The 13,896-nt window shown below is 50.3% G+C and overlaps 1 protein-coding gene and 1 non-coding gene across 2 annotated transcripts in view; both read right to left on the reverse strand.

Annotated features, from left to right (window-relative positions):
* Positions 1-13,896, reverse strand: part of Rs1 (Dead-box helicase Rs1) — a 474,615-nt gene that overhangs the window by 416,489 nt on the left and 44,230 nt on the right. The gene's annotated exons all lie outside the window — the stretch shown is intronic.
* On the reverse strand, positions 6,216-6,334 carry LOC137644683 (5S ribosomal RNA). The gene has a single exon (XR_011045173.1). It is a non-coding gene; the product is annotated as a 5S ribosomal RNA (ribosomal RNA).

The following is a 13,896-nucleotide window of genomic DNA, read 5'->3' on the forward strand; positions in this document are numbered from 1 at the left end:
CTGAAACACGCAATTCTATCCTTCATTAAAAGTTAGTAATTGCGAAAACAGTATTACAATGTAACAGAAAAACATAATGAAAGATAAATAATTCAGTGGTTGGAAAAGAGACTAAACACTAGATCAAATAAACTACGTTTAAAATCTCTCACCGCATAAAGCCTGAGAACAAGAATAAAACTCTAGAAACGTTTACCTTCTTCCCCTAAAGAGACTAGGGAGAAGAGCAAAAACGATAACAACGTTACCCACTTGAACGAAACGTTTATCCTCCTCTCTCTCCCTCCGTCTCTATCTCTCTCTCTCTCTCTCTTGACTTAGAACCTGAGAGATGAGCCCAATTATATATATCGTTAAAACATATTATTGTTAAAGGAAAAAACTGAAAGATTTCCCAAATAAAAAGTTCCTTAATTAGAATTAAAACCATTTAAGCTAAGAAAGAATGAACAAAACGCTAGAATCGGTTTACTCTTACTGCAACGTGACACCGTGAATACTCTCTCTCTCTCTATCGTAACGATAGAGCGCAAGTTGAACGTTCTGAACGTCAACAACTGCAGAGACAAAACAAAACGTTAGTTCAACTTTGAAAACAGTACGAGACTATCAAAGAAATTCTTTCAAAAACATTAAAATAGCATAATATGTTAACAGGTAAAAACGAAATGACGGGCTCAATGTTAATTAACTTCGGTTCCAAGAAAAGACCGCCTACTATTAGGAAAGGTCGAATATAAACAAATATAAAAATTAATTTTAATAAGTTTATAATAAAAGGAAGTTAATCGAAGAGGCCTATAAAAGGCGGAGAGATATAAAATAAATCTATAACTTTTGTTAAGCAAAATTAAGAAAGAGAGTCTATACTCTCTTCGACACCAACACTTCCGTCTAAGGGAAGGGTCGGCCATTTAAAAGTGAAAGAGAGTTCATACTCTCTTCGTCACCATAATTAAATCAAATTAATTCCAAAAGCTAGCTAAGCTAATGATAAAACTTCCTGAATAGCGAAAGCTAAACTCTAGAGCAAATACATCACCAAATCGTGAGCAATAACTCCAGAATCAACAGCGTATCCATGTAGGTCTAGCCGGAGGCACGACAGAGGAAAAATTGAGGTGGTGTTGACAAGAAGTACTGGAGTACCTGACCACAGATGGCGCTGTGGTGTTCACCCCCACCTGTATAGCGATCGCTGGCGTATCCCGACCGTAGATTTCTGTCGGCAACAGAGTTGACAGCTACATGATTATCGGGTAAGATTAATATTGAAAAATCAACAATATTACGGCTTGCATTAAATGTTTCCTCATGACAATTAAATGATAACCAAGATTCCCAATTATCATCTTGAAGTTTCATTCTAATTTCTTTTATTAATCCGTAACACTCAAATATTTTATGTAGCACATCATAATTAGCTTCTAATGGGATTTGGGTAACGTGCAGGACATTGTTTTCCTGTGTTGGCCGAATTACCCTTTTTCTGAATGTTTAAAGAATAGTCCTTTTTAGTTCCTACGTCGTCTACGGAGTTTTCTTTAAATGAATTGCCAGAGGTCGTCAACAGTGCCGGGGGCGAGTCAGCATATCCAGGGGAGGTGGGGTCATTGTCACAAGAATCCATCAGAATAAAGAAAAGAGAAGAGTGATTTTTTGAATAGTTTGATTTACCTGCTTGAGAACATTAAGGCATCACATGATGGGAAGGAAATTTGCACTCTCCACTACCGACACAGAGAGAGTATACTTCCCAGATGGTCCACTCCATACCCTACCCAAAGGATAGCATCAAAACAGATACAGTATAGAGGCACAGGTGTAAGCTGAACCTGCCTGTTAGGACTGAGACCAAGAAACTATGGAATCATCCTCCCCATATCTGTAATGACGGGCTTCCGGCCAAAAGCCAAGAGTCCTACCCCAAGCATTGGATCCCCCTGGATTCCGAAGACCCAACACTTGAGAATAGTTCCGCCAAAAAGGTCCAAACCATCTTCGGGATGGCTGAGATCATCCAATACTCTCACATATAGCTTTGAGCACAACACCTCCCAACCGTGACACCTTTCCCATTCATCAAAGCAGGCAGCAATACCGGATGTAGAAACATCCGCCCAAGTGGCAATAACAGATGTAGAAACATCCATGCCATAAAGAAAAAAGAAAAAAAAATAAACATACATATACAATATATGTAAATATATACACATATACATATGGGAAATTTTACTCATAGGGTTGGGACAGCAACATGAAGGAAAGTTTATAATATTAGGAGAAGGTTGAAGCAATATAAAGAGGAAAAAAAAGATAAGAAGAGAGAAATTTAGATTCGAACTGGGGGAGCAATTTCCCCAAGTTCGAGAGCCCTCTTGCCCGTCACCAAGTTTCAGCACGGGAATACAATGCCATGCTGAAGCTCAATGACTTCATCAAGGCATTCTCTCATTAAGAGGGAACTGACTTTGAATGTTCCAAGAATCACAAACCCCCGAAGGGACGTGTTCCCCGAGCTGAAAAGTTAAAAATACAATTAGATTTCATAAAAATAATTGAGACAAATAAAAACGAAATAGCGACTCAGCCTGAGAAGCTATCGTAGAAGACGTAGTACGGAGTAAGAGGTGAACGACCTCGAGAGAGGGGCCGTACTCCACGAAGGCAACCATGATGGCCTAGGAGTGAACGGCTGTGACCAAGAAGAGAATTGTGGTGGCCTAGGGCTAAGCCGGCGATTACTCGTAGACGTACACAACACACACCGCACAAACACTGAAAAGGAAACTTACTATATTCTATACACAAGAATATATATAAACATCAATAATGTTTAAATATATTAAGTACTGTATAAGAAAAGGTAAGTTAAAAAGACAAAACATTAATGGCCTTCAAGCGAGGATGGGAGCGGAGACATCCGTTCGCCATCCGAGCCAAAAGTAAAGTGGAGTTCGCACTGTGTGAGGGGTAGTAAACACTTGTTAAAATTCTTATGGCTCGTCATTCAGCTACGCCGAAGTAATTACCCCATGTAAATAGCGTGGTTTGTATTTCAGTTACGGAACAAATGTTCCTTTTATTTAGTTTTTAAAAAACTTCAGTTTGTAAGAAGAATGAACTAAACGTTAAAATCTCATGCAACGTGAAATCGTGATTTTCTCTCTCTATCGTAACGATAGAATGCAAACTGCGTAGCATAAATAAACTTAATGCTAGTTCATCTTTGAAAACCGATGGAAGACTATTCAAAGAAAAATTTTTTTAAAAAGACCAAATTCACTTAAAATATTTTCTAAAATTATTCATGCCATCGATCCATAAAAATATGACAAATTCGGAGATAATTTGTATTTTTCCTAACCATATAAACCTTAGCTATTTACATTGGGTTTACCTTTCGGCGTAGCTGAAATGGCGAGCCATTAGAATTTAACGAGGGTGTATTACCCCCGCGCTAGTTAGCAGGGGGTAGGGGAGTGGTAGCTAGCTACCCCTCCTCCCCTCACACACCGGTGAACTGCTTCACTTCACTTAAAGATAGGACTTGTCTTAGGGGACAGGGCTGGCGGGCAAATATGTGTAAATAGCTAAGGTTTGTATGGTTAGGAAAAATACAAATTATCTCCGAATTTGTCATTTGTTCCGTAACCGAAATACAAACCACGCTATTTACATTGGGTGACTTATCCCTTAGGAAGAGTGGAAAGTCTCCAGCCATACTGGCTTTGGCTTTACCTGGGGACTCAGAATCCGAGTGAGTCGCACTCGAGAAAAGGAGTCCCTGCACCTCACAAGTTCCTTGCTCCGCAAGGAAACGTGTGGCCTACATAAGCTTGTGTGTGAAGGAAGAAGTGTGACCCGTCCTAGGCAGTTGACCTGGCGTTCCAGAAGGAACTCTGGGTTAGGACGTTCCCAATACCACCTCGTTAGGGTATGGGGGACGCGACAGTATTGACTCAATACTCGGAACACAAGGAAGCATGGTTTACCTGCAGAGGTTTGAGGTCAGCTATGCAGACCAGGATGCTGCTTCCCCAGTAGAGGGGACGATGAAGAAAGAAGTAAGGGCCAGACATACTTCTTTCGTTCATGCAGACTAAAACCTGATAACAATGCCCTCAACCTTCTGCTATCTGTCCAAAAAGGAGCCTGAGGTCAGACCAGCTGTTGTGTAGCCACCACAGAGCGATAGAAACGTATCGATACTCCTGTGGGTCACGTCCTGCAGGAAGCGGGCTGCGAAGGTCATTAGATGCTTCCAGACTCCAGCTTGTAGCACCTGCGTCACAGAGTAGTTCTACTCGAAGGCGAGGGACGTTGCGATGTATCCGACATCGTGCTGTAGGGCGACATGACGGGGGCGGGTCTGGATTCAGTTCGAGATGAATGTCCTTGAGTCCGAGCTGAAGAGGCATACTGGTGACTCTCCCGTGTCCTTCCTGTGCTCCCAACCCGGCTGCACGTGAGGACAAACTGCAGCTGTTCTCAAAGATAACCCCTCGATTCCTTTACTGGCAAGAAGGAGAAGGTTTGGGTCATCTGATACAGAATGGTGACTCGAAATCTTGAAGGAGTTGGACCGAAGGGCCGGGACCCCAAGATTCTGAGTCTAGCAAACAACTCAGGAGCGAACCTCTAGAAAGGGCGGAGTCGTACGAGACCAAGAAGATTGCTTACACACTGGCCGAGGCCAGAGTGAGCAGGAGCACCGTCCCCCAAGACGGAATACGATCAAAGGCCTGACGTAATGGTTCTTGAGAAGGTCTCTTAAGGGACTAAAGAGTCCGAACCATGCTCCATGGAGGATGTTTCACTCCGACTGGGGGCAGGGACGTCCGCAGCTTCGCATGAGCGAAGAAAGGTCCAGCGGGAAGGAAAAAGTCTATTCCTTTCAGCCTGAAGGCCAGGGAAAGGCTGAGCGATAGGCTTCACTGCCGAGAGCGGAAAGGAGTTTCCTCCCGCCGAAAAGCAATAACTCCGTTATTGCTGGAGAAGAGGCCTCAAGGGAAGAGGTATCTCTCCCACGACACCAACCACAGAAGACTCTCCACTTCGCCTGGTAGACCCCTGCGGATGACTATCGCAGGTGACGCAACCTCCGCTCCGCGACTGTAGCGGGTTATCTCTTCTTGAGGAGGCGGCGTAGTGTCTCCAGGCATGAAGCCGAAGCGATGCAACGGCTCGTGAAAGATGTTGTAGTGTGGTTGTTTGAGTAGCCTGTGCCGTGGGAGAAGCTCTCCCGGGAGTTCTGTCAGGGGAAGCAGAGGGTCCGGAAACCGTTCCGCGTATAGTCACAGTGGAGCTCTCAGGGCCATCGAAAGGTTGACAGACAACCTGGTCTTGTTGAGACCCATTCTCAACAGAAAACAATGGTGGGAAGACGCAGGCGTCGATGTTGGCCCACCATCACCGGAAAGCATCTTGCCAAAGAGTCTTGGGGTCTGAGACTGGGGGGGAAGAACAGCGGAAGCTTGAAGTTCCAGGCTGTCGCGATCAGGTCCCCCAGGCCAAGGCTTGCTGGATACTAAAGGCCAAAGACCCCCAGGTACCCTCTATCTGCGAGGCTCTGCTCAGATAGTCGGAGAGAACATTGCTCTGCCCGGAATGAGCGAGCCGATAGTGGTATTGAGAGGACCTCGGATCATCTCAGTATCTCTACTGCAAGATGCGAAGGTATGAAAATGCGTCCCTTGCTGGTTGGAATACGCCAGTACCACGAAGTCGTCGCGCACGGAGCGACACGGCAGGAACTGTAGGATCTGTAGAGGGGCCAGACTACGGCCCCTAGCCTGCCTGAATGATGGAGAGGTATCCTTCAGGACCTGACCATAGGCCTGAACCGGAACATTGCCCCCCCCCCCTTTAATTTGACGAGTCCGAGAACAGCATCAAAATGTGGGGAAAGGACGAGAATATCCACTCCCATCAAGAGGTTCCATAGGTCAACACCCATTGCAGGTCTAAACGTTCTGCTGGTCCCATAGGGGCCAGAAAGTCCGGTTAATCGTTGCTTTGATACCACCGGAACTTGGGCCGCCTCACAGGGAACTTATCCTGAGGCGACCGTTCGGGACTTTAGACGGGTCAATGAGGAAAAGAAACCCAGGAAACGTTCCAAGGTAGGGCTGAAAGCTCTGCTTGACTGAGAACAGGTACTGCGACTCTCCTCAGCCTTGCCACAGTCAACTGAAGGGAAGGCTCGGAGAAGGAGGCAACAGCATCTGGCGTCCCCAGGCGGTCACCCATCCAAGTACTGACCAGACCCAACGTTGCTTAACTTTGCTGATCGGATGAGAAGCGGTGTTTTCAACGTGGTAAGGCCGTTGACTCAATATCATGGCTAGATCCTCCAGATGTTGAGGCAGAAGTAGAGAAGGCTCCTAGCAAATTACCATGAACCCTCACTCATGGTAAGGACCCGGAAGCTTGTCCCGGCGTTGAAGAAGGTCGAACCCGAGCCTACCGGAGTTGACCAGACCTCCAAAAGGCGAAGGAGGCGGAAGCCTGCTCCTGAGCGGCCATGAGGAAAGTAGGGAGAGTTCTCTGGGGAAAAACCTGCGATGCCGCGGCGGGATCGCCACACCGCATCCTAAGCAGGAACATCTGTAGTCTAGGCTGAATTCCAAGAGCTTCCTGGAAGATGGATGGAATGGAAACTGGAAGTACCCGTCCTTCCGATCCAGGGCCTAAGGAGTCCTGCCGCCTCGTTACCAGTCTGATCGATTCTGCTGTTCCACGCTGGACGAAGTTTGTACGACAAACTTGATCAGAGCTGAGAGGTCGACGACGGAACTCCTGTCTCAGATGCTTTCCTACGAGAAAGGATCGACTGAAGAAGCCGGGGGGTGAAGCCGTCGACGACCCTATGGAGGACCTTCTCCTAAAGCATGGATCATTCTGCCCAAACGGGCAAAACTCTTGCTGACCCCATGGCATAGAGGTTCAGTGACACTGGATTCGCTGACAGAGATGGAGAGATGGAAAGAGCGAGACGCGATATCCTTGGCTGATCACGGAGATCGTGCAGGAATCGGCATCGGGAAGCTGTTATCCGGATGAGTAACCTTAGGCATCCTCCCAGCGTGAGACCTGCAAGGGGGGGGTTGCCAATCCTAGAGTTTGTGAACTCTGCCACTCCCTCTAGGATTATGCTCCCCCCCCCCCCCCGGGAGAGCCTCCCGTGCTACCTGTCCCTGACAGGAGGGGACTGCTATTGGACACCTTGTCTTAGCTGCCGTAGCCGGCCCGATAACTTAGGCCGACGAGGCTGAAAGAAGAGGTGCTGGAGGCCTGCAGGGTCTGGAAGAAAGCGCCTTGGAGGAGCGAAAACGGAAGTCGACTTCCTCCGTACAACCGCTGTCCATGTCCCTGTCCTTGGGCACAAACAAGCTCTTCCCAAGGATGGAAGAGTGTCTGAGCTTGTCGACATCCACGGATGAGACACCCGAGAGGAAGCCCTCGGTCACTGCGTCTAGATGGTCCAACATCGAGTTTGCCCGCAAGTTCGAAACTTGGCGACGAAACGCCAAGGTGCTTGAGCCCGAGAGGAGGAAACTACCCCTGATCTTCCTGGAGCTTCCTTGTACAAAACCTCGGGTCGCAACCGAGGAGGGAAAGGACCTGGTAAGCCCCTTCCACGAGATGGAAAAGAGGAAGGGCTAAACCAGTCACCCCTTGCCCGACGGAGAAATCTCGAACGGAAAGCTCCCTGGCAAGACCCTTCCAGGGAATGACGAGGAAGGGCTAACCCAGGTTCTGGAAAGAAGAATGTTGCTCAAACCCCCTGAAGATTCTTCCTGCTCTTGCATGTGCCATGCTCTGCGTTTATGGGGTGAAGACCGTGTTCTGGAAATACGCTCCAGAAGACACGCCAGGCCGGCCATGTTGCGAAACCCCGACGGGAATCGCGGTCGCAATCACCCTGGCGCTCGCGCGATGGTAAATCAATGGTTTGTGCGTGGCCGAACGTGGAAGCGCACATGTGCGGGCACGCAGAAGGGCAGACGAAAGTGCGCGAGGGAGCGCACAAGGAGTGCGAGAGCTGGAGGTCGGAATCCGAAAGTTCACAGGCGAGCGATGACCCATAGGCGAGCAATGGATACCGCAGGAATCGAGCGATACAGGACCGTGTCCTTACCTTCACGAGGTGGGACCTCAGGGTCTGGGATCCCATTAAGGTTCCTCATGAGGGTCAGGACTTGCCAGAACGCATGTTCTGACTCCTGGTGCTCGCCTCCTGTCGGACTTGCAGCGAAGTCTCCTGTCCCCAGAGGCTCTTCCTGGGGGGAAACGTGGACATCCTCGACGGCTCTGGGCTGTTCCTGTCTGATCCTAGCTGATGATTTGGGAATCGTCTTAGAGACCTTAGGTTCCCTCCTGGGCAGGATACAGGACTCTAGAAGCGAAGGAGGCAGGTCCTTCTCCACCTCGGGGCGAGGAGACCTCTCGGGAAGAGGAGGAACCTCCTCCATTGGTGCGATGGGGGAGTATTCCTGCTCAACCGACTCTCCTGAGGAGGGGTAATCCTCCTCCGCAGGGGAGGGCGAGAAGGTCTGAGGGGGAGTAGGAGCCTTGCGTAAGGATCTGCGCCGGGACAGCTTAGGCCTCGGAGGAGGATCCACGGGAGAGACTCCTCTCTTCCTCTTCAGGGGGTAGGAAGCTGCCGCTGGCTCGCGACCCGAATCAGAGAGGGCTGGCTTAATCGCCCGCACGAGACCTCTGAGTAGGGTGTCGAACCAGGGCTGTTGACTGACAGCAGCGCTGTCTGACACTCCCTCTGGAGGGAAGGGGATCGAGGGATCCCTAGGAGGAGTCGATAAACGAGGGTTCGCCTGCAGGGCTGAAAGAGAAGAATCCCTAGACCTGTCCGGGGAGCGCTCAACCTCTGGCGAGCACGCTGGTCTGCGCTTGCCGTGAGGGGGAACGCGACAAGGAAGAATCCGCCTGTCGGCGATCGCGCTGGTGCTCGTGTATCGGGCCAAGAGCAGGGTCGCGCGTGAAAGGGGGGTGCGATGCTGGAAAATCGCACGCGCGCACCAGCGTGGACGGGGCGGGCGCGAGGACGTGCAGGAGGATAGTCAGGAGCGCTGGCGACAGAGCGGGAGCGTGGGCGCGGGGGCGCACGGCAGCTTGAGCGGGACCATGGTCGCGAGAGCGCGTAGGCGATGGTGTAGGCGTGCGGCGATCAGGAGCTGGAACAGGAGGAGGCCGAACGCGAGGGCGCGCAGCGACCTGGTGCGGCCCCGAAGGGTGTGAGATAATGGGAGCGCCTGAGCGCGTGTCCGGGAGAACCGGCCGAGGGCGCGATAGCGCTGGAGCAGGGTCGCGAGCGACCTGAGGGCGAGAGGTTTGGCGACGGTCTGGAAGGAACTGTCTACTCGCCTGTGGAAGCGCTAGTGACGCTGGCGATCGTGGGCGCGCATAGCGCACATCAGGAACAGGTCGCACCGGGGTTCGCTGCTTTGGAAGTCGCACGGTGCGAGCCGCGTGAGGGCGTTCTGGAGTTAGTTGAGCAACCATCGCTGTCTTAAATACAGGCACGGGGCGTGTAGCAGGAACAGGGCGCGATTTTGGCGCGTCGGGCGCGATCGTGTCTGAAGTAGATTCGCACGGTTACAGAGGCGGCCGTGAGCGCCCGTGCGCTGGCTTGGCAACCTCTGGGGCGACGAGCCGAGTCGTCGCAACGCGTGGTCGCGTTGGTGCTGGTACAGGAACTGCGCGCGGGCGCACATTGCGAACCTCTCTCGTATCGCGAGCCTCCCTAGGTGGGCGCGATGGGTTCAAAGCGACACGTGGGCGCGTTGGAGTCGCGTGAGCGCTGGAGCTGGAATCGCGCGGGGACGCGTATCGCGTCTATCCCCCGAGGGCGCCTGTGCGCCAACTCAGGAACCTCCTGGATCGCGCGCGATGAAACAGGAACTGGGGGGGCGGCGAGGTGCTGGAGGGGGCGTGGGCGCAGGAGGCCGCTGGGGCACCGGTGGACGGGTAGGCGCCATATCCAGAACTGGCTGCGAGTGCGCAGGTGAGCGCGGCGGCGCTATATCAGGAGCAGGGCGCGTCTGCGCAGTTGGGCTCCTGCGCGCTACTTCAGGAACTGCTGGAGGGCGACGGGGCACCGATGGGCGTGGGCGCGAAGGGGAACCCTGGCGTAAAACAGGAACAGCGGAGCGAACGCCTAAGGGTGAGCGCCGAGGCGCTTTGTCAGGAACATCAGGAACGACAGTAGGAGGGTGCGCAGGCGGAACCTTACGCTTAGGGGCGAGAGGCGCAGTTTCGCGCTCAAGTCCCTGAGACCCCGAAGGGCCTGGAGATTGCGCAGTGGCAGTCTCAGGTGGCGCGGAAAGCGCGTCAGCAGCTTTGGATGTCGAAGGTCTGGGCGACAGTTCACCTTGTCCCGAAGGACGACCATCCTCCGAAGGGGATCGCGAACGATCCCCGGAGAGGTCAAGGTTGGTAGCAGGCAGGACAGGAGAGCGGCGAGTCGTCTCCTCCACAAAGGACTGTGGTGACGACGAGCCGAAGAGGCGCCTCCAAACCCCTTTAAAGGGGGAAGGAAGGCCTCTACGGCGAAGGGGAGGACGAGCCTTCCACCTTATACGCCCACGAGGGGCCATGGGATCAGCAGGCTGACCATCAATGGGCCTCCGAAGAGGCGTCTCTACCAGAGAACTCCCCCGAGAGGTAGTCTCAACGGAAGGAGAGACCGTGGGACTAAGCTCCTCCCTCGAAGTATGTTCGGAGGGGGAGACAGAGCCTTCCGCTACCGCAGCCACAGGAACGGGTGTTTAGCCAGACCCACGGGATGTTTCCGACACAACAATGTCAACCACAGACAGAGGATCTATCTTCACTGAAGTTGACGATTGTTCAGCGGCCGCACCCAGTTTGATCATGTCAAACAGTGCTTCCTGCAGCCCCAAGGAAGCCCAGAGCTGAAAAATATCATTGTTAGAAACAACCACCTCCTCCGAGGGGGAAGGGGCAGCCGCCTCGCTATGGGAGGCAACGATCTCTCTCTCACCACGGGATCGGTTAATGACATCAACAACATTACGGTCTACGCTACCACTCGCCGGCCTCTCGGAAGAGGCCGCCCGAGCGGGAGTTTCGGAGGAGGAATGGGGGGCGGAAGACGACGACTTGGGATTTTCTCTCTTCCGAGAAGCCTCGGAAAGAGAAAGATCCCTTTTAGCCGCCTTCTTACGTCGCCCGGCAAACTTCTCCCACTGGGAGGTAGACCACTCCCTACACTCAATGCACAAATTAGACCTATCACACCGTGGCCCCTACACTGAGGGCATAAGGAGTAAGGATCCGTTTCCACGGCCGACATAAAGGTCCCACAAGGGCGGCCGGGAAGTTCAGAGCACGTACGCATAAGGAGTAATAGAGGCCAACTTCATACACACTGAAAAGAAAAAGCAAACAAAATTATGGCAGTCAACAGAAAGGAGAGCGCTGACAGGTCTGTCGTCTCTCCGACCCAAAAGTAAAGTGAGCTAATCACCGGTGTGTGTGAGGGGGGAGGGGTAGCTAGCTACCCCTCCCTACCCCCCGCTAACTAGCGGTGGGGTAGGAAACCCTCGTTAAAACTTTATGGCTCGTCATTTCAGCTAAGCCGAAGTAATTACCCCATGTAAATAGCGTGGTTTGTATTCAGTTACGGAATAAATGTGAATTTTCTACTCTTGAGAAACAGAGAGAGAGGAGGTCCCACTAGTGTTTACTGGAAACTGTCACCGTCGCTGATGGAGATCAAGATATTTATTAGATGTGCCTAGTTCAGCAGACCTTGGGCATAACGATCATCTGTTCGTAGCAATCCGAGGACCCATAGGACAAGGAGAGCAGTGTCGTCGCCGAAGAATATACATTAACGGAAGGTAAACACGCCTCGCTTCAATTATAGCGCCATATGGATCATGATTACACAGCACAGCCTTCGCGAAGATACTATCAAAGAGGCGTGGTTTTAAGGAAAACCAATAAGGATGAAAGGAGAAAATTTCCTTATATGGAATTGTCCATAGTTAACCCCTCCCATACAGGGATATATAAACTTCAACGAGAACGAGAGAAAAGAGTACGACAGATAGAAACAGAGTACGAAAAGGAGAATGAGAGAACGAGAGCGAGAACGAGGGAAAACAAGCACAGGGAAGGAGAGAAGACGTAAGGACCAGAATGCAGACGTGACCAGCCTTGTCCGAGATGTCAGAACGAGTTAACCCCTGCCCTGATCACCGACCACGAAACGCCCGGACCTGAAATATCTACGTTCCTGTCAACCGTCGAGAGCTGCTGTGAAGAGTAGTATTTTTTTTTTTTATTATTTATCTATCTTGACTGTTCCCCTATTTGCTGGAGTGTAGTTTAATATGGAGTTTTTATGATAAAACAAAGTTTTATGAATACTTACCTGGCAGTTATATATATATAGCTGATATCTCTAAATCGGCAGAATTTTTCAAAACGAGGCAACCGCCTTGTGGTGGTTGGGAGGTAGGTGGTCACACCCGTCACAGGGTGGTACAAGGAATCATTCCGTGTCCAAGACTTCAGTTCATCTATGCCCGACCTGTCTCCTGAGGGGAGGTGGGTGGGCCTTCGAATATATAACTGCCAGGTAAGTATTCATAAAACTTTGTTTTATCATAAAAACTCCATTTTTATGAATAGTACTTACCTGGCAGTTATATATATATAGCTGATTCACACATTTGGAGGAGGGAAACAGACAGTAAACATCGTTGGGGAAACAACAAAAGAGTTGTAGGAGATAAAAACACCTTGATTCCTTGCCTGCTAAGGTAGCTGATTTCAAAGGTACAGTCTCTAGAGTGGCTTTCCCTTAGGAGTGTTCATCCAGGACTAAGCCTGCAATGCTGCAAAAAACTCAATCGAGTCTGTCAAAGGGATAAGACCAACAACTTGACTAAGACTTCAGAAACTACCTTCGCCCCATATAAGAAAAACTGCAACCTTACTAAAACTAACCACCTAACCCTGCAACATAGACATAAACTATCTATCTAGACTGAGGGAACCGTACCACAAGACGAAGTCCTCCGACTATCAAAAAAACACAAACCCTCATACATGCATATAGACTAAGGTTGAGTGGGGTTATTAACTCCTTTGCCTAATACAGAAACCGCAGCTATGTATGGGCCCAAGGTATAGCACTTACCAAAGTCTACTCTCACCTCTCTAAGTTAATGAGAAGCGAAGACAGAGTTGCTCCTTCAGAAAATAGCATCCATGAATAGCCTAACTAACATATATTCCTGATATGCCAGAGAGGTAGCAATGGCCCTCACTTCGTGAGCCCGTAATTTCAACAGGGCGAAGTGTTCCTCCTCACATAAGAGGTGGCTTCCCTAATTTTTTCCCTCAGGAAAAAGGACAAAGCATTCTTAGACAGGGGTTTTTGGTGGATCTTTCACTGAACACCATAACAAGTTGGATGCACAGCTCACGTTCATAATGTGAGCCAAAAAAGCTTTGAGGGACCTAACTGGGCGGAGGAGTCTTCCCTTCTCTTGACCCACTAGGTTCGTGAGGTTAATGACATCAAACGTCGTAGGACAGGGTTACGAAGGGTTCTCACTCTTTACGAGAAAGATGAACCTCAAGGCACAAACTGTCCTATCCTAATTGAAGCTCACCCTCTTCTCAATCGCCTGGCATTCGCTAGAGTCATGAGGAAGAGGGATTTCTTCGTAACAACTCGAAGAGAGGCTAGCGAGATAGGTTCAAATTTCTTGGAGCACAGAAACTTAAACACCACATCCAGGTTTAAGAGTACCTATTACGTCGTCTGAAAAGACCCAATGAGGTCCTGCAAATCTTTATTTTGGGACAACTCTAGGCCTCTATGCCTAAAGACGG

The sequence above is a fragment of the Palaemon carinicauda genome, chromosome 7, assembly GCF_036898095.1.
Source record: "Palaemon carinicauda isolate YSFRI2023 chromosome 7, ASM3689809v2, whole genome shotgun sequence".
Taxonomy (NCBI): domain Eukaryota; kingdom Metazoa; phylum Arthropoda; class Malacostraca; order Decapoda; family Palaemonidae; genus Palaemon; species Palaemon carinicauda.